The following is a 20,529-nucleotide window of genomic DNA, read 5'->3' on the forward strand; positions in this document are numbered from 1 at the left end:
ATTTATCAGTAGTCGTAGCCCTTCCACCTTCGTATATATGACAACCTTCTCATAAAGGATGTAGTGCCTGAACTTTTTAGTTGCAAATATCATCGTAAGGCACAACTTTTCGATATAAGTATAATTAATTTTGGATACACCCAGCTTCCGATGGCGAAAGCAATTAGGTGATACCACTTCTCTTCCCACAACTACGCTAAACAACAACTAATGCTATGCATGGTAGCTGCTGAAAGGATATAAAAAATGTTGCCCCTCTTCGGTGCTTTCAGCACAGGTGCTCTTGCAAGTTCCTACTTTATATCCTCGAAAGCCACCTTACAAGGGTCACTCCACATAAATAAACAATTAAAGGATAATAGATTTGTCAATGTCAACGTTCTTTCTATCGAAACGCTTATGAACCATTGATAATATCCAATTCAGACACAAAGCTATGGACTTCTTTGAAGGTACATGGGCGGACTCAACGGGGGATTCACTAGTAGTAATAAGGAGACATCACCTGCGTGCAATAAATATATGAAAATAACCCTTATCTGCCCCCTATTTATGGGACCTTACCTTATAAAATTTACCTTGCTTCCCTTAAATAATCCCCCTCCCTTACACTCACGTGGTACCATACGGTAAACCCTAGTGGATCACCCGGGGTGGACTCATGGAAACTATAGCTTTGATCTTTTCAAAATATGTCGCAATCCCTACCGAGCTAACTACATGGCCTAGCAGGAGCCCACAAGGTACGCCAAAAACACACTTTCTCCTCAGATTGAGAGCTATGCAAAATTGTGTGCATCGCTCAAAACATTTTTGTAAAACAATCAACTACCTTTCTATAACAGTGGCCACGCCTAAATCGTCAATAAATATCTTTATTTCCTCAGGAGAAATGTCGCCAAAGGTCTTATCGGCAGTTCGTTGCCAAGAACCAGACGCATTGCATAGACCAAACACCATCATGTCAATAATCCCAATGTGGGGTTGATCATGGTGTGTACAAAATGATTGATACATTATCACGGAGGATTGTAATAGACAAGGAACTCCATGGCTACAAAGAGAAGGCAAACAATATTCACACTCAACAAATGTTCTCTTCTTATTTTTCATTGCATACAATGGCTATACTTTTATAGAAGAGATAAGGCCTCATTTATGTAGCCTCACACTTTCCATTTGTGTCCCCATGTGACACCATACAACCACGTTTTACATGTGTGCCCTATGTGGCACACTTTACTCCACATCTCTCATCTATATTCATGCACTACGCAATATTAAGCACATAAGAGTGCTTGCACATATACACACTCGCAAACACCGAAGCTTACAATGCCAACACCCCCTCTTAAGTGAGGTGTTTAATTTTACCTTGTCACCCATCCAATGTAGCATTGCATGACCGCAATCGCTACTTCTTAACACTCCCCCTCAATGCTATATTGGAGTGCTTATATGACTAGACACATCTAGTCCACCATATGCATGTTTTATGTGCATGTACAATGTTCGTTTGAGCACCACTTGCTCGGGTGAACCTACCCCATCCTTTTTGAATAATCCTAGATGTTTGGGAAAGGTATGACAAACCTCAAGGTGCAACAATCATGTATACACACCATGCACTCGCAAAATTATTTTTGAGATCTCAATCTTGGGCAGAGAACCCTGCACAAGCCAATTCTTGTGTAACCTTGTCTCAAATAGACTCTTTTGAGACACACATGCATGTAGATACATTCATTTTGAGTCTCTAGGTGGGCTCGGGTAGAGTACCCTCATACCATGGATGAAGTACAATTTTTCATTTTCAACTCTCAAGTACAGTTATCATTATCCACAATACAAATGTGAATGTTTTTTTTTTTTCACATTATTTTACACAAACATATTTAGAATGTATAACTTAACTTTTGCTTTGGTGTATGAATGGGGCTTTACACATGCCAAAAACCCAGAAAAGATAAGGTTGCCACATGGCAACTCCTTTGCCCTATCGTCACTGGCAAGCTTTTTTGTTCGACTCTTTGTTTCTGCGCTCTTTCTATCTCGCTCTCTCTCTGTGCCCTACTTAGAGTGTTTCAATAATGCACTTATTGCTATAGATTATATATTCTCGGAATCGAAAGCTTCTCTAGCACCAACTCGATGACCAGGGATGCCATGATCGAGCTTATGTACAGTGCGTCCAAGATTGTGAGGTAGATTGCCTGTGAAAAATGCAGAAGAGGAGAAGAGAAGCGGCGAAACTCTGCGTCTGATGGGGGCTCCGAAGCAGAAGTGGACGCCGAAGCAAGAGGTTTCCTTGCGGGCACGTGTGGAGAAGCATGGCCCCGGGAAACGGCGCACCATCTAGAAAGACCCTGAAGTTTCTCTATCACAGAGTTTGAATCCTCTTCTCCTTCTTCTTCTTGACGCGTGCAGTAGTCTCCATTTTCTTACCAGGAGGGTTGTCTATACCAGCGTTCCTACTTGTTCTATAAAGGCTGTGCAGCTGCTTGGCTTCTTGAGTTAATCAATCAATTGCAATCAATTTCTTGACCTTTGCAACCCTATTTGCTGCAAGGTCTTCTGAATAGTCTTCGATTCATTTTCACCCTTCTGAACAGTGTTGTATGCTGTTTGCATGGAGCTTTGTGCAGTCTGCATGCAGACATCATCATGAATACCTGCATCATCATCCCGGTCATTCCAACCACCTGCTTTGGTATTTATGATCTTTTCAGCATGCATCATCAAGGATGCTTTTACCATGCTTCTCTATTTGAAAAGCCTCCAAGGTGCCAACCATGTGAAAGCCTTCCTTGCTTCCACTCTGAATTCTCTTCCTTGAGCATATGCATGAGACATGCCTCACCCGACATGCTCCATCTTGGATTTTAGCCAACCAAACACCACTTGCCATTCCAATGACAGTAAGCATATGCACCTTTACATGCTCCTTGCTCAATAGCAAGAGCCAATAGGACAACAATGTCCACAAACAGAAACCCTTATGTTCTTTGAGCATTGTTCCATGCTCAACAACAATAATTAAGAGGCAAAATGACCAAATACCTTTGACTTCTATTAGTAGCTTCTTTTTTGACAATGGCTCCATGGCTTGTGTGAAAAACTCCATTTTCAGCCTCCATAATACACAGCTCCTTCATTTGATGTTGATGGCCTCTTTGTAATCCTAAAATTTTTTAGCTCCCTCATTTGCAATCGTAATAGTAATGAGTGTGCAAGATTTTTAAGGAAATAATGGCTAAAACATACTAAGGGAATACAATGATATAGGCTACATACATTTTAAAAAATCACCATGATCAAGAGCCCTAACTACGGCTCTGATACCATGTCAATAATCCCAATGTGGGGTTGATCATGGTGTGTACAAAATAATTGATACATTATCATGGAGGATTGTAATAGACAAGGAACTCCATGGCTACAAAGAGAAGGAAAACAATATGCACACTCAACAAATGTTCTCTTCTTATTTTTCATTGCATACAATGGCTATACTTTTATAGAAGAGATAAGGCCTCATTTACATAGCCTCACACTTTCCATGTGTGTCCCCATGTGACACCATACAACCCACACTTTACATGTGTGCCCTATGTGGCACACTTTACTCCACATCTCTCATCCATATTCATGCACCGCACAATCTTAAGCACATAAGAGTGCTTTCACATACACACACTCACAAACACCAAAGCTTACAATGCCAACACATCACATGATATGCAAAGGTCCCAAAGACTATTATGAACGTCGTTTTGAGCTTATCCTCTTCTGCAATCTCCATATGATTATAGCCTGCAAAATAGTCCATGAATGAATATATCTCCCTACCCGCCAATTGATCCAGAATCTGGTCAATAAAGGGCAGTGTATAGTAATCCTTAACTATTTGCTTATTCAACTCTCGAAAGTCCACACACACTCAGATTTGATTATTTTTTTTCTTCTTGATTATAATTAGTGAACATCATTTAGTGTGTTGCACAGGGAAGATCAAACCCACTTTTTGTAATTTCTGTAACTCCTTGAACATCCCATCCCACAACTCAAACGGCATACGCTAGACTTTCTGTCACATAGGACGACTTCTTTCCTTCAACAGAATTTTATGGACAGTGAGGCTGGGAGGTATGCCCCTAAGTTTATCATAACTCCAAGAGAAAATATTGGGGAACTCTTGGATCGGAGTGACATAATCCTCCCATTCCTCTGTACTAGTCATGAACCCTAGCTTTATTGGTCACTCATTGTCTGGTGTACCAAGGTCTAGTTCGATACCATTTGCATCCCTTATTCTATCTTGAGCTTCTAATGGCTCATTTAGTGTTATTTGATAGACATCATCTGTGGTCGATCCCTCTTTGGATTCGTTAGTCGACGACGTCTCACTTTGAGACACATCTTCCATTGTCTCTAACTCTATAGAAGATAGGGGAGCTCGCTCACTTTGAGGTGATTCAGGATATGCATCAACTACCACCCCTCTAGCACCTCTGCCAAATATCAATCTTAAGGGGAGAGAGAAGGAGGAGAGAGAAAGATTATTTTTGTATCTCAGCAACCAGGGAGCCATTCCTCAGACGGAGACTAGCGATATGGAGTGTAGACAGGAGGAAGATCATCCATGTAATCTGTTGGGGAATTGCTTGCAGCCCACTATAGCCCCCCCTAATCAAATCATTGCTTGCACAAGGAGCGCCTTTAGCTCGTTTTTTTTGGCCCCGAAAAAACAACCCCCCACTCCACGAAAATCAAGTTTGGTTGGGGGCCCCAAAGGGAGTCCCAAAGGTCACATCCTTTGGGACCTCTCAAGTCTATTTCCACTTGGCCACTTTGGCCTTGGCTTCCCGTCTGGCCTATCTCCCACATCGGGCCTCCAATTTGGCCACTAAAAAACTCTGGGCATTCATCTCAAAGTCTTGCACTACCAAGCATCTCCAAAAGTCCCATCTGATAGTCTGAAAATTTATGAAAATTCACCGACCGCCGTCCAGTTTAAAGCACTTTTGGGCATTGCTGCTTAAAATCGTACTGATTGCAGTTGCCGCCTTTGAGAAGTCTACTTTTTCCCTAAAATTCAAAAATTTTGGCTATTTTTAAGCACTTCTCGATGTCAAAAATCATATGTCACAGTGTCTCTGCCTTGAGATGTGCTTGAACCTGTATTTAAGCCAAGCTTTACTTCTTCATGTAGCAACAGTGCAAGGGGTTCTATTCTCACAGAAATGGACGTATCAAATGCCTTATACTCCTTGCCGAACCCATTCAATGTCAGTGCAATCATATCATCCTCTGAAACACAAGATCCAATACTAGCTAGCTGGACAACTATGGTCTTTATTTCCATCATGTATGCTTGAATGCTCTTGCCATTCCTAGACATGTTGTTGAATTGTTGCTTTAGATGTATCTCTTTTGCATGCATGACATTACCATAATTCTTCATTAGTGCATCCCAAGCATCCTTCAGGGAATAGCAATTGGTAATCTACATAGCCATCACATTAAAAATGCATAACGAAAACCAATGCAGTACTTTACTAGCTCTTTCTAACCACTCTCGGTGAGCTCTCTACTATTCTTGTGCAGGATTCTATTTAGGCAATTCAGCTTCAGCTTTAGCCCCCGAACATAAATTCCAATAGCCTCCGCCAATCAAAAAGTTCTGCATCCTGAACTTCCATAGATCAAAGTTTTTGTTATCAATCTTCTCTCCCACAATTTGAGTGATATTGTTAGTGCCTTGAGCATTTGCAATATTTGCAACTAAGGTATTCAATGCTATATGCAACCTATAAGTACTTGACTCCCTACATTTCAAGAATAGACTTTTTGCAGGAGTAGTCTTCGTGCAGTTTAGGAATAGTCTTCCTATAGTTTAGGAACATACTTTCTGCAATTTAGAAATAGTCTTCCTGTAGTTCAAGAATAGTTTCCTGCAATTCAACAACAATTTCCTAAAGTTCAGGACGAGTTTCCTATAGTTCATGAACAATTTCTTGCCGTTAATGACCAGTTTCTTGCAGTTCAAGACAACCTACTTGCAATAAAATATATTCCAGCAATGAAAAAACATAGTCAATTGAGCATAAACCAAGCTTAAATAAGATCAAAACATTCTATGGTAGTGGCAGAATATCTCAACAACAAACTATGTCCATACAACCATCAATAGATGCATAGAACTGATGTTGACATTTACTAGAGTTTCCCATAGTTTATGATAGGCAAGCAACCTATTATGACTAACAGCATAAACTCTGGAATAATCAGGGTCTTATCAGCTCAAAAATATCCTTAAACCACCACAGACATGCCCCAATACATTGGGGATTCAATATGTGACCAAACATGCATCAATGTTTGTAATGTATGCAATTAGTAGTACCAAATACTCTAACAATAGGTTGTTTATAGCCAGTCCACTGCTATAAATAGTAGCATTTTCTTTGCTAAAAAAAGAGTATTCAGACCTCAAAATAGCCCCTAAACATCTCATTCAATTGCCACTCTATGCAAGAGTTGATACATGTCGAATCTGTCAGAAAGATCCCCAAGGGTTTTTTTGTTTACCCTTTTGTCTTTGGGTTAGGGTCATACCCTGTCAACCCAAATTAACCAATATCTTAGGTTTCTTAAGTTAAGATAGTAAATCCTGATGACCATGTCGCTCTATTTTGATTGATCCTTTGCTTACTAAGCAATACATAACTTCCCTTAACTTGGCAAATCAGCCCAAGAAAGGTGATGCAACAGGATGTCTACTCATCCTCTTGCAAGTTAGACTTGCGCTAGAACTTGCCAACCGCATTCCAAGGAATGGCAAATCTATCTTGTGATTAAACCACAAGGCCATGCGACGTTGCAACTTGTTGCACAAGTGTCGCACCTAACTCATGGGATCATTTCACCCATTGAACGGTGTTTCCTGATCAAGGAATTTTGTTTAGACAAGATGCAGGGTTTAGGGTGTCTTCTTACCCTAATTGTACTAGGCCGACAATGTTCGGTCCTAGGGTTTCCAAACTCAATCCGAGTTTTAGCATTAGGTCGATCGATCCTTAGGGTAGAAATGGTGCGCAGATCGGACGCAGATAGCTCACGTAGTGAATTCCCAAAGGTCCCCAAGAACAAAGTACTCTACTTTTTAGCACAAAAACCAATGTAAAAGCAAGCACGACATGAGACAAGAGACAAATTGGGTTCAATCTCCCCCATGCCTTGTGTGAGCGCTTCACAAAGCATGTATTTAATGTATATTTCCAATCTTCATGCTCAAAAATAGCCCAATTACAAAAATATGACAAGCTTTTAGCTTTTGAGTTTGCTTTCTACCAAAAATAGGAAAATAAAGCTAATGGACGGTGCCCATAGTGTCTGGCACGCCCAATCTCAATGTCCAAATAGAAATAACATATCCAGGCGTATAAGCGCATACAAAATAATAATAAATAATCGATGTCTCTATAGACATAACAAATATAGGCGTGGCGCCTATCAAAATATAGTCCAAAGATCGAAAATCCGCTAGACTCCAATGCTTTCCTCCGCCACTGCTGCTATCTCTACACATCAACTGAAGCATTCACAATCGTTAGTAAAATAACACAATTAAACCGACAAAAGTGAATACCTAGCAGTCTTCAGCTACATAAATAAATCAACTGGTTAGAAATAAATCCTAACCTTAATTTATTACGAGTGCGCACTCTAAACTCATAAACGTTTATTAATTTAATATGCATTTTGCGGAATCACCCGCTATGGAATCACCCATGTACACACTAAATTAATGAAACGCCCGAAAAGGACAGGCGTCCCCATCAACTTCTCGCACAAAGAATCCTCTTTGCGTATGAGCCCCGGTCATCTAAGTTTACGGAATCCACCGTAAAACCTCACGGAATCCACCGTGGCACGGAATCCACCGTGGAATATGCCTCCTGGCATCATACCCCCGGGGTGGGATAGCAATTGACCTCAATTGCTATTAGCTCAATGTGGAGCTAACAGAGTGGGGAAAGCATTTAGGTCTCTAGCGTGCATCCATTGTGCTTCCTCTACAGGATAGTTCTTAAATTTCACTAGATATCTAGAATACCTTCGGCCAGTTCTAGTGGTCATGTAGTCAGTGTCTATGATGGCTTCTGGTTCAAGTATTTCAGTCTCTTCTTCTAGTAAAGGTGGGTTTTCATAGACAGGGTGGATAGGTAATTGTCCTCGAAATGGTCTCAATAAACTAATATGAAATGTATTATGAATTTTCCAATGAGATGGCAGTTCTAACTTGAATGCATTGTCATTAATCTTATGAATGATTCTAAATGGTCCGTAGAATCTAGGGGCTAATTTAACAACTGGATGTCTATCTACACTTTGCAGTCTACGCTTTTCTATTCTAAGCCAAACATAATCATCAACTTTGAAATTCATGGCTTGTCTTTTCTTGTTGGCTTGTTTAGTATATGATTGTTGGGCTTTAGCAATCATATCCTTTACTTCATCAAAAATAGTGTTATGCATAACAGCAATATCATCGGCACTTTGTATTTTATTAGACAAAGATGCAACAGGTGTAGATAATCTATGTCCATAAATAACTTCAAAAGGTGCTTTCTTTGTAGATGTGTGCGGTGTATTATTGTAAGCAAACTGTAATAAATGTAAATGAGTATCCCATGTCTGAGGTTTAGAGATAGTGTATGCACGTAAAAGATCTAGAATGGTGCTATTTGTGGCTTCTGTTTGTCCATTTGTTTCTGGATGAAATGCAGATGAGAAATCAATCTTTGTGCCTAGATTTGCAAACAGTGTAATCCAAAAATTATTACAAAATCTAGAATCTCTATCTGAAATAATCACTTTCGGCAATCCATGGTTAGTAAAAACAGTTTTCAAAAATAACTGTGCTGCTTGTGATGCTGTTAAAGTTTTCTTACATGCAATGAAATATGCTTGCTTACTAAATCTATCTACAATTGTCCAAATCATGTCATGGTTAGATTTAGTATTTGATAAGCCAGTAATGAAATCCATAGATATATGTTCCCAAGGTTTAGATGGAATGGATAAAGGCATTAATAACCCATACTGTTTACCATGATGTCTTTTTATTCTTTGACAAATCAGACATTCAGAAACAAAATTAGAAACATCTGCATCCATATGCGGCCAATAAAAATCTTCAGTTAACATGCGTAATGTAGAAATGATACCTCTATGACCTTGATATGGGGGACAATGAATTTCATTCAAAACAAAAGATCGGAATGGAATAGTAACACACAGTCTCTTTTCAAAGAACATGAATCCATCATTATATGATAATGAATCAACAGGAATGAAATTATTTTGAACTAATTTTTGCCAATCAGAATGAAAAGTAATATCCTGGTGATATGTGTCTTTCATGGTAATCAAAGAATCAAAAGATATGATAGAAATATTATGAATTGCAGGTCTTCTACTTAATGCATCGGCAACTACATTTTCTTTTCCAGGTTGGTATTGAATGATAGGATGGAAACTTTGAATGAATGAAGCCCATTTGATATGGCGGTCAGAAATTTGGGGTTGGCTAAGTAGATGTCTAATGCTTTGCTGGTCGGTCTTTATCATGAATTCTGAACCCATTAAATAATGCTTCCATTGTTTTAATGCTTGTACAACTGCTAAGAGTTCCTTGTCATAAGTGGAATATTTAAGCTCAGAGGGTTTCAGCTTAGAACTAGAATATGCTATTGGATGGTTGTCTTGCATTAATACAGCTCCTATTCCTGATCCGCTAGCATCAGTCACAACTAGAAAGAATGGTCTATTAAAGTCAGGCAATTGTAGAACAGGGGCATTGGTCAATGCACGTTTGAGTAAATCAAAGGATTTCTGCTGGTTTTCAGTCCATTGATAAACAATGCCTTTCTTAAGAAGTTTGGTCAATGGTAAAGCAAGTAATGAGAAATTACGTACAAACTTCCTATAGAAACTAGCAAGACCAAGGAATGAGCGTAATTCATGTACATTTTTAGGAACAGGCCAATGCAATATTGCGTCAATTTTCTTAGGATCAACTTTAATTCCTTCTTTTGATACAATATGACCTAGATATTCTATTTCTGTCTTAAAGAATTCACTCTTGTCAGGATTTGCAAACAATTGATTTTCTTTCAGTAATTGAAAAACTAATGATAAATGCTCATAATGCTCTTTTTCACTTTGACTGAACACTAAAATATCATCAAAGAAAACAATCACACAATATTGATATTTTAGAAAAATACGGTTCATCATTCTACTGAAAGTAGCAGGTGCATTAGTTAATCCGAATGGCATAACTAAGAATTCGTAATGGCCAAACTGTGTCCTGAATGCAGTCTTAAATATGTCGGATCTATCTAACCTCACCTGATGATATCCAGATTTAAGGTCAATTTTACTAAATATAGAAGATCCTTGCAGTTTGTCCATAAGGTCGTCAACTCTAGGTATAGGATACCTATTCTTTACAGTGATCTTGTTTAATGCTCGGTAGTCAATACACATCCGATAAGTATTATTCTTTTTCTTGACTAAGAGCACAGGTGCACCGAATGGAGAACTGCTAGGTCGAATTAAGCCTCGATTTAGTAATTCTTCTACTTGACTCTGGATTTCTTTTTGCTCTATTTGATTGTGCCTATATGGGGCTTTGCAAGGTGGTTGTGTGCCAGGTATTAGGTCAATCTTATGGTCTTCTGGACGTGATGGAGGTAAACCTGGTGGTAGGTCTTCTGCAAAACAGTCCTTAAAATATGCGAGAAATTCCTTATGCCTAGGGTGCATATGATTTTCCTTTGCGTGCAATTCATTCACCCAAATGAGATATGATTTAGTGTTCTTGCGTAGTGCATGTTTTGCTTGAGTATGCGAAAGCAATGGAAACATATGAGATGCATGCATACCAAATAATGTAATAGATTTTCCTTGAAAATTTATATTCATTGTGTGTGTGGAATAATCTATATTGGGATTATGTTGGTGTCTCCATGGCATTCCTAGAATAATGTCGCTAGATTGTAATGGGACAACTAAGAAATTTCTTCTTTCAATATATGGACCAATTTGAATTTCTAAATTTTGAACTTCTTGTGTGCCATTGTACCTAGTACCTAAAAATGCAGCTTTTATGCGATAGTGCGTAGGTACAGTATGCAATTTCAATTCCTTTACCAATTTTGCTGAAATAAAGTCATGCGTACTACCGTCATCATGCAATATAGTTCTTTCTTTTCCATGCACCATACATTTCATAGTCAACAATGAATGTAAAGTAGGCATACCTGGTAAAGTGTCGGAAGTAGTAGTAGGATCATCTTCATCTTCAGTGAAATCCGGCATATCCTCATGCTCGTCTTCGTCCATAGCTCCAAGGTAGTTGATATGTGCTGATGGCTTCTTTGAATGACAATTTGCTGCGAGATGGCCTGGCTGGTGACACTTGTAGCATACGATGGGCTTGGCTTTGGTCACATTATTTGCAATGGCTGGGAGTCTGGGTGTATTTGGATTTGCTTGTTGAATAGGCTTAGGATTTGGAATGACAGTGGATGGTAATGTAGGTGGTTTAGGCCAATTCTTGCGGAAAGATGGTGATGAAAAACGACCTGGATTAAACCTTCTGAAATTGGAATTGAATTGTTTAGATCCATAATTACCGTTTGCTTGGAATGGTTGTGGTCGTCGATCTCTTCCACGTAACTTATCTTCAGTGTCGTGAGCTAAGGAGATAGCGTCTTCAAGGGTAGCAGGCTTGAACATGTTCACCTCAGCGTAGTAATGTCCAAGAAGTCCAGACATGTACTTCCGCTTATGTGTCGTCTCTGGTACGTCTTCAAGCATGCGTAGCTGTAGGAGTGCATTCCAAAAACGCTCTGTATACTGTGGAATAGGCTCACGGTCGCGCTGTTGGAGTAAATCCCATTGCTTGATAGCCTTCTCATGAAATTGCAGTGGTAGAAAATTTTGCATGAACTTCTTCTTGAAATCTTCCCATGTAGCAGGACATTCTATATTCTTGCGGACTACAGTCCACCAAAGTGATGCTCTGTCTATCAGATGATTAGTAACACACTTGATTTTATCTTTCTCAGGATAAGTTTCCTCATGGAAATAGTCATCAAACTGGCTAATGAATGATAAAACAGTCTTTCCTTCTCTTATGCCATTGAAAGTACGAAACTTGAAACTTCGTTTACTTATCTTGGATTCCTTGCGAATGGTTTGTGCTTCAAGAGTGGCGTCGATGGTACGGCGAATCATATCTTCAGCTTGAGGTTCTTCTTTGTCAGTGGACGCTCCTTGTAGCTTTGTCAATTGCACTTGCAAGGCTTGCCTAGCTCTTCGCTCTTCTTCCAATTGTAACATGATAAGATCCAGCTTTTGTTCCATGGTAGGCTCGGGTAGATCGTCTTCAACCATAGGATTATCCATATGTGGGGTAGTCATCCTGTAAAACTCAACAAACCTTTCTCACTCAAAATCAGTTAGCGGGATGAGCGTAGCTCAAATTTGGGGTTACAAGGCTATGTATTTTTGGGTATTTTCTTCTTCAATTTTCAGAAATTCTGAAATATTTCTGTCTCCGTTTGCTGAAAGTACTTCAACGAACTTGCAGATAAGTAAAACAGCTTGCTGCGAACAACTTTCCAGTTCTGAGTTTTTGCAAACGAACAAGTCTTCTAGGAGTTTCGAGCGTTAGTCAGTTCTGATTTAGTCTGATTTGCAGAGTTGCAGACTTAACAGACTTGCAGGGTTGTAGACTTGCTGGACTTAGCCGACTTGCAGAACTTACAGGACTTGATTCCAAGTGACTTGCTGAACTTGACTTCTGGAGTGCGTGACCGAGAGTTTGCAGACTTGTTTGCCTTCACTGACTTGTAGAGTATGGAGGGACTTAAGCTTAATTAGTTAAGCTTAAGCTTAATAAGCTTAAGAAAGAGGCCGCCGTTTCTGATCGTGAGGGGGGGGGCCGTTTTTTTTTTTTTAACGCGGAATTTTCGGGGGTCCTCCTCTTGACGATTTGAAGCTTAGGCTTCTCTTAAGCTCTTAAGCTTTGTAATTAAGCTTTTTAATGAAGAAGATTAGTGCTTTCTCACTGTTTTTTTCAACGACTTGAAGAAGAGAATTGATGAGTGGTCCTCTGCCGACAGAGAGTGGTCCTTCGCGATCTGACAGTGGAAATAGGGGTTCTTGATCGCCAGAAGTCTGCCTGTATCGACGGTTCGCGACGAGATTGACTGTAGAGGCCGTTTGTTCCTGGAGCTCCGCCTTCGCCCGAGATTGGTAGCGATTGGAAGCCCTTGATCTCTGCTCCGCTCTGATACCACTGGTGCGCAGATCGGACGCAGATAGCTCACGTAGTGAATTCCCAAAGGTCCCCAAGAACAAAGTACTCTACTTTTTAGCACAAAAACCAATGTAAAAGCAAGCACGACATGAGACAAGAGACAAATTGGGTTCAATCTCCCCCATGCCTTGTGTGAGCGCTTCACAAAGCATGTATTTAATGTATATTTCCAATCTTCATGCTCAAAAATAGCCCAATTACAAAAATATGACAAGCTTTTAGCTTTTGAGTTTGCTTTCTACCAAAAATAGGAAAATAAAGCTAATGGACGGTGCCCATAGTGTCTGGCACGCCCAATCTCAATGTCCAAATAGAAATAACATATCCAGGCGCATAAACGCATACAAAATAATAATAAATAATCGATGTCTCTATAGACATAACAAATATAGGCGTGGCGCCTATCAAAATATAGTCCAAAGATCGAAAATCCGCTAGACTCCAATGCTTTCCTCCGCCACTGCTGCTATCTCTACACATCAACTGAAGCATTCACAATCGTTAGTAAAATAACACAATTAAACCGACAAAAGTGAATACCTAGCAGTCTTCAGCTACATAAATAAATCAACTGGTTAGAAATAAATCCTAACCTTAATTTATTACGAGTGCGCACTCTAAACTCATAAACGTTTATTAATTTAATATGCATTTTGCGGAATCACCCGCTATGGAATCACCCATGTACACACTAAATTAATGAAACGCCCGAAAAGGACAGGCGTCCCCATCAACTTCTCGCACAAAGAATCCTCTTTGCGTATGAGCCCCGGTCATCTAAGTTTACGGAATCCACCGTAAAACCTCACGGAATCCACCGTGGCACGGAATCCACCGTGGAATATGCCTCCTGGCATCAAGAAACCCTAGATCGTAACCAGCCAATACCCTCGTATAACCAACAACAAATCAGTCCAAAATTTGGACTTTTAGCACTCAGAGTATCCCAAAAAGGATCTACTACTCAAGTGGTATGATCCAAGAATTTGTCAATAGCAAATAAGTGCCACAGATACTTCAACCCTGTAGGTATACAGTTTCCAAATTCAGGACAGCAACCAGTTCATTTTTTCCAACTAGCTAATAAGCTCCAAAACTAAGCATTTAATACTCCAAAACCATGCTCAAATCCATGGTCATATACATTTTTAGGATGAAAACCACCGGTTTTGTGGAACCACCTACTGTTTACTGCAGAAAACAACGAATTTGTATAGGTCTATGCTAAATATCTCAAAATATGTGAAGAATTAAGAAAAATTCTTCTGAAAAGTTGTAGACCGTGTTAAAATGGTAAAAAACAACGGGTTGTTTCTTGAAAATCCATTTTTGTAGTAAGACATGGCTTCTTCCAAAAAATGGGCTATAGACACAGTCTCCTTTGATGATGTTTTTTCAAATCTGATGTCTTTGATGTCAAATGGCCACTGCCAAGCCTTGAGGCTTTAGGCTCTAATACCATGTTCAAGATTCAGACGGGGAGAGAGAGACAAAGACATGGAGCTAAAACAGAGAGTAGTGAACTATCATTGTTCTCTTCTTCTCATTATTCCATAATGCTTAGTAAAGTCTTATATCACATAACTGATAAACACACTACGTCACTAACTGACTTTACCACTAACTGTGGTTGAGTCTGACCGACTCAATTATTACAACACACATGTACAATGACAGCTAAAATAGCTATCTAGAAAAGGTTGGTCATGTCTATGATACTGATCACGAGCTTGATTCTCAACATGGTTCTATTATTAGTGGTACCAAAACTAAATTGGTTTTCTTTGGCTTTGATGAGATCCCCAAATTGGATTTTGAACCTAGGCTTCAAGATCATTAAATAGAGGCAAGTCTTTAGATATTTGGGCTGCCTTATTTAGAGATTGGTGTTTCTACAAAACGAAGAGCTAATTGGATAATCATGAAGGTTAAGAGTAAGATTGAGGTTTGGAATAATAGATCTCTCTCCTTTTTGGGCAAAGTAGTGGTCATTAAACTCATGCTTGCTTTAGGTACCACCTTCCTCACAATGGTGCTGAATTTTAGTTATTACCAAGGCTCGAATAGAAACTCTTTGCGAACTTTCTCTAAAGCAAGGAACACGGGTAGGGAGGGTGGAGATCTATACCTTGGGAGTAGATTTCAACTAGTGAGCAAGAGGGTGGTTTAGGACACCCAAAACTCAGCATCAAAGCAACCACACTACTGTTTGGTATAATTAAGAGGATTGATTTAGTGTGTCCCTGGTCCTTTGTTTTAAAGGCTTGGCTTGAGAAGTTTGGTGAAAGGAGGCTTCAAGTCTCTATTTGTGCTTGGTATATTCCTCTACTGTCTAGTTGTAGGATTAGTATCCCCCAATCTCAAGTTGTTGAAAAGTTGGTGCAAGCTTGGTAGATTGTCCTTGATAATGCCTCTTAGGGAGGAACTAAGAACAGGAGGGGTGACTCTTCATTGAAGCAAGTAGTGTGGTATTTTAAGCACACCTTTGATCTTCCAGTCAAGTCTAGAATGTAACAACCCCTAGACTGGTGAGAAGTTTAATGAAGATAGGTATATGTATATAGGAGGATATTTGGGACCACTCTAGTCTGTCCTTCAAACCAATATAGGTGATTAAATAGAAATTTGTCTTGACCGATAAAGAAGCCAAATCTATGAAAAATTCCTTGGATAAAGTTAGAGAAGATTGGCCTTCCTCTAGAGTCACAACAAAATGTAATATCACTAGATACCTAAAGGCATAGTCTAGGAGGCCATTGTGGCAATGCAAGAGCCAAAGGGCTTTGTTTCCAAGGGAAAAGAAATTTTTGATGAAGGAAATTGAGTATTGGAGAAGAAGGTTCCTTTGCACTAAAAATCGAACTTGGATGAGAAGGTTCAAAAGGGTCTAGAAGTCTACTCCTTCAAGAAGACTTAATTTCATGCTCTAGAAGGTTTGAATGAACAAGCTAACCACACGGGAGAGGCTGAGCAAGGTAATGCTTATTATCCCGTTTTGTGTTTTTTGTAGGTAGGAAGTAGAATCAATAAGGCATTTATTTTGGGAGTGTAAAGAAGTGAGGCCCTTATGCAAGCAACTCCAACAATGGGTGAGGAAAGTAGGCTCCAATGAATCTCTAGATTGTACAGTTGTGTTGTCTAGGGAGACAAAGGAAGATATGATTATCAAGCCTTGACTCATTGGAATGTTCTAAGGGTAGTCACCATGCAAGGAGTCTAGAATCTAAGGAATAATAGAACTGTGGAAGACTCGAATATCCACTAGTACCCAAGCATAGATGGTTTAAGATCAAAGGTGAGATCTTGGTTGTGCTTAGGGGCCTTAGAAGGTCTAACAGAGCTTTAAAAGTTTTTTGTAAGTCCTTAGCTAAGTCATAAATCCTAGTGCTTGCCACTTGGCTCATTTGACTAGGAGAGGTATTGTAAATATTCCATTGTTAATAATATATTTCTTTGAAGAGTGTTTTTAAGAATTATTGCACTTTAAATTTTGGAACTAGATTGTAAATATCCTAGAATTATCAAAAAACTATTTTTATGAGTGGAACTAGATTGTAAGTATCCTAAAGTTATTAAACAACTCTTTGAAAAGGAAAGGCTTACTTGCTTTTTTGTACATGTGCTTAATGACAAAGTTTAACAAATATTGTGTTAAGATATAATTAATGAAGCTAATTGTAAATGTTGATAATCTTTTATAGTATGCTCTACTTGGAAAACTAAAACATGTTAATTGTGTGGAGGGAAAGTAGGTTAAGACCTCCCCGATAGGAGCACTTGATGGAGGTGGATCTGATTAGTCGAATACTTCCCAAAGATGGAAATATAATAAATAGTGATCAAAGACTTCATAGGGCCAAATCTTAGAACAACAAACTAATTGTTTTCTTGGGAGGAGGAAGGAAAGGGGGTTGGAGTCGATATTATGCCTTATGGGTAGAGGGGTCAACTTCAACTCTCCCTCACATCTCTCACAGTCTGGAATAAAGTGTAGTAATTAGTCTACCCTCCATCAAGTTACGTTGCAAAGTGATCTCTCCTAGCTGAGCACTAGCATGTTATTAGAGACTTTTAGATCAATAGGTTCCCTCAAGCTAATCCTCATGGGCTGAGGGAAATACACTTTGTTGCAAGGTAGACCCAAGGCTGCCCAATTGGAAAAGTCTAATTCTAGTGGAGTCTTGATGGCCACAACTAAGATAGGACCCTCAAAAACTAACAAATGTTATCCCTAGACCACCATTTGGTTAGTATGTTACATTTCTAGACTAATCATCAATAAATGTAACAAAATATTTGCTACTAGAAGAGATACATTTTGCATAGATCCTCACACGTTTGTATGCACAACATCAAGAATATACATGCTTACATTTCTATCATCTATAAATTTAGCAAAATAATTGTTACTTCTAATATTTACATTCTATGTAGGCCCTCGCATGTTCATACACACAACATGAAGTATATTCGTGCTTATATTTCTATCGTGCAAAAAATGGAATCTTGCCCACTTTCCAAACTGACATACTTCATAAATTTTAGGTAATTTTACAACTCTAAATGCAATCAAACCTATAATTAATCCTTTGGAATACATTAATTTTAGTTGTTGCACATTTGCATGTCCAATATATTTGTACCATATTTCAATAATATCTACAACTATATCTTTTCCTTTAGCATGCATAGCAAGATTTATACATGGGATTCTAATATCCAAGGTAAATGGTCAACTCTAATTCCTTTTGCAATCAACTTGCACTTATTATTAGATTTTTCAACAAAATATTTCTTTGCCTTTAGCATATATAGCAATATTTATAGATGGCATTCCAATATCCAAGATAAAACATTTGGCCAACTTCACTTCCTTTTGTTGCAATCAACTTGCACTTATTATTAGAGTTTTCAACAAAAGATTCCTTAGCATTAGAAACAATCTACAACCCTTTCTCTACCATCTAACCAACAAATATTAAATACCATCTGATTAATAGATACTAAATACTTTGTGAAGGATTGCATACGAACATATATTAAATACCATTTGACCAATAGATCATAACCAACCATATGACCAATAGATACTCAGTATCATTTTACTAATAGATACTAAACATTTTGTGATGGATGGCACATATGATACATTTGAAGAAGGTTTTCTTTGACCACCATGCAAATATAAAGAAAGTTTTTCAATATGCGAGATCCGATGGCATGAAACATCACCCATCCCTATATAATCTAGACTTTTCAAATCATGTATTTATCCAAACCATTTAGCATAGCTATTTATGTGATTTGATACACCAAAATCTATATATGAGACATCACCAAAATTATTAGAACTTCTGTTCTATCATCCACCTCCTCTAGAGCTCTCCTTATCTCTAGAATTACGATAACCTCCTAAAATCTACATGTCACCAAACTATTGATTTAATATGTTTTGTCAGTTACCAGTAACATGTTCCTTTACCATGACCTCTTGAGGAGGATCTATTATGTCCTCTTCATGAACTTAAGTAGAATGCATGTATTGGGGGTAAAGGTGCCTCTGCCTAGCCGCCCATGTATTACTACACTGACAGTACCCGCACCTTCACACTATAGGTGGCAGGTGCTTGTCGTTGTCACTTTATTCTTTATTCTTTTGATGATGGATGAATAAAGAGAAGGCTGCTCACGCATTGTGATTGTTGGAGTTCCCACATTGTGAGTCTCTCTCTCTCTCTTGCTCTCGCTCTCCCGCCATAGCTCTCCCGTGCAAGCTTCGATCCTTCTCACCATTCAACTGGTATCAGAGCATGGTTGCTTGAGCATTTGGAGCTTCGTCCATGACTCCTTCAGCATTCATTCAAATACCTACACCATTGGTTCTCACTCTTGGCAGACATATCCGACTCCTTCGAGCTTTGATCACTCCTCGGCTTCCTGAGTACCCACTCGGGCTTCAGAGGTATTGAAGCATTATTTTGAGTGTTTATTTCAATTTGTAGGGTATAACAGGAAGGGGTAGCCATAAACCCAACCATTAAAACTCCCCCATTTCATATCTTGGCTCCTACCTGATTAGGCTTGACAAGGCTTTGTGTAGGCCTTGTTTATAATATTAGACCCCAACATACTATTATCAATGACTATAATAACCAATATAGCACTATCCTTGGCATTCTATTATTTCCATGCCTTCAATTCTTCTACAGTCGAATGCTCACTTAATTCTAGCTCATTTTCATCATACAAAACAAACTTATATAAGACTTTTCCAATAAGAAAGTTCATTACACAAAACTTCCATTATGTGTAGTTATTCTTGTCTAGCTTCTCAATAATGGGGTTTCTCAGGTAAGTTACTCATGAATATATGTGTGCATCACATGGGTTTAGAAGAAGGTATTTTAAAAATACAAATTTTACACATTTTTAACATAGAGAAGGTTGTAATACAAAGGGATTATTTACAAATTGAATAAAATAGGGTTATTTTTAATTTATAAAAAATTCACAGATAAGGATATTTATAAATAGGCCTTGAATGCACGCGATATAGAAGATATAAATATAGTAACTTCCCTGAGTGGGTTTTGTATTGTTCTTAGATATTATGCAAAATGGAGTACCAAATAATAAGCAAGTCTTTTGCAATCTTTAAGAAGTAGTATGCAAATAAACCTTGTGTTTGCTTCTTAGCAAACACCTTTGAGCTTATAGATTGTAAAATTATGACCTATATACCTGAGAATGGTTGACACATCCAAAGATACAATATGCCCTAAATCTATGGCTTACAACCTTAGGGAGCTAAAACAAGGCCCAGAGTGACCTCAAATGGCCAAAAACACACTAGAAATGGGCTAAGATCCTTAGTTTTGGAATATACATCATTTAGCTTATATGTCAAATCTCACAACAATTTGAGATTTTTTCTCTACCCAACTTATAGTGCCTCTATAGCTCAAGGAACTCTACAATACACAATCATCATCTTTTCTTTTTGTATTTTTTCTCTAAAGTTGGAGAAATAGAGGATGATGGAAGAGAGAGAGAGAGAGAGAGAGAGAGAGAGAGGTGTTGACTTTAGTTTGCATCTTGAATGAGGTTAAGAGATATTGGTGAGTGAAAAA

This window comes from Lygodium microphyllum, chromosome 27, assembly GCF_053477565.2.
Source record: "Lygodium microphyllum isolate KBCC chromosome 27, Lygodium_microphyllum_v1.1.10, whole genome shotgun sequence".
NCBI classification, from domain to species: domain Eukaryota; kingdom Viridiplantae; phylum Streptophyta; class Polypodiopsida; order Schizaeales; family Lygodiaceae; genus Lygodium; species Lygodium microphyllum.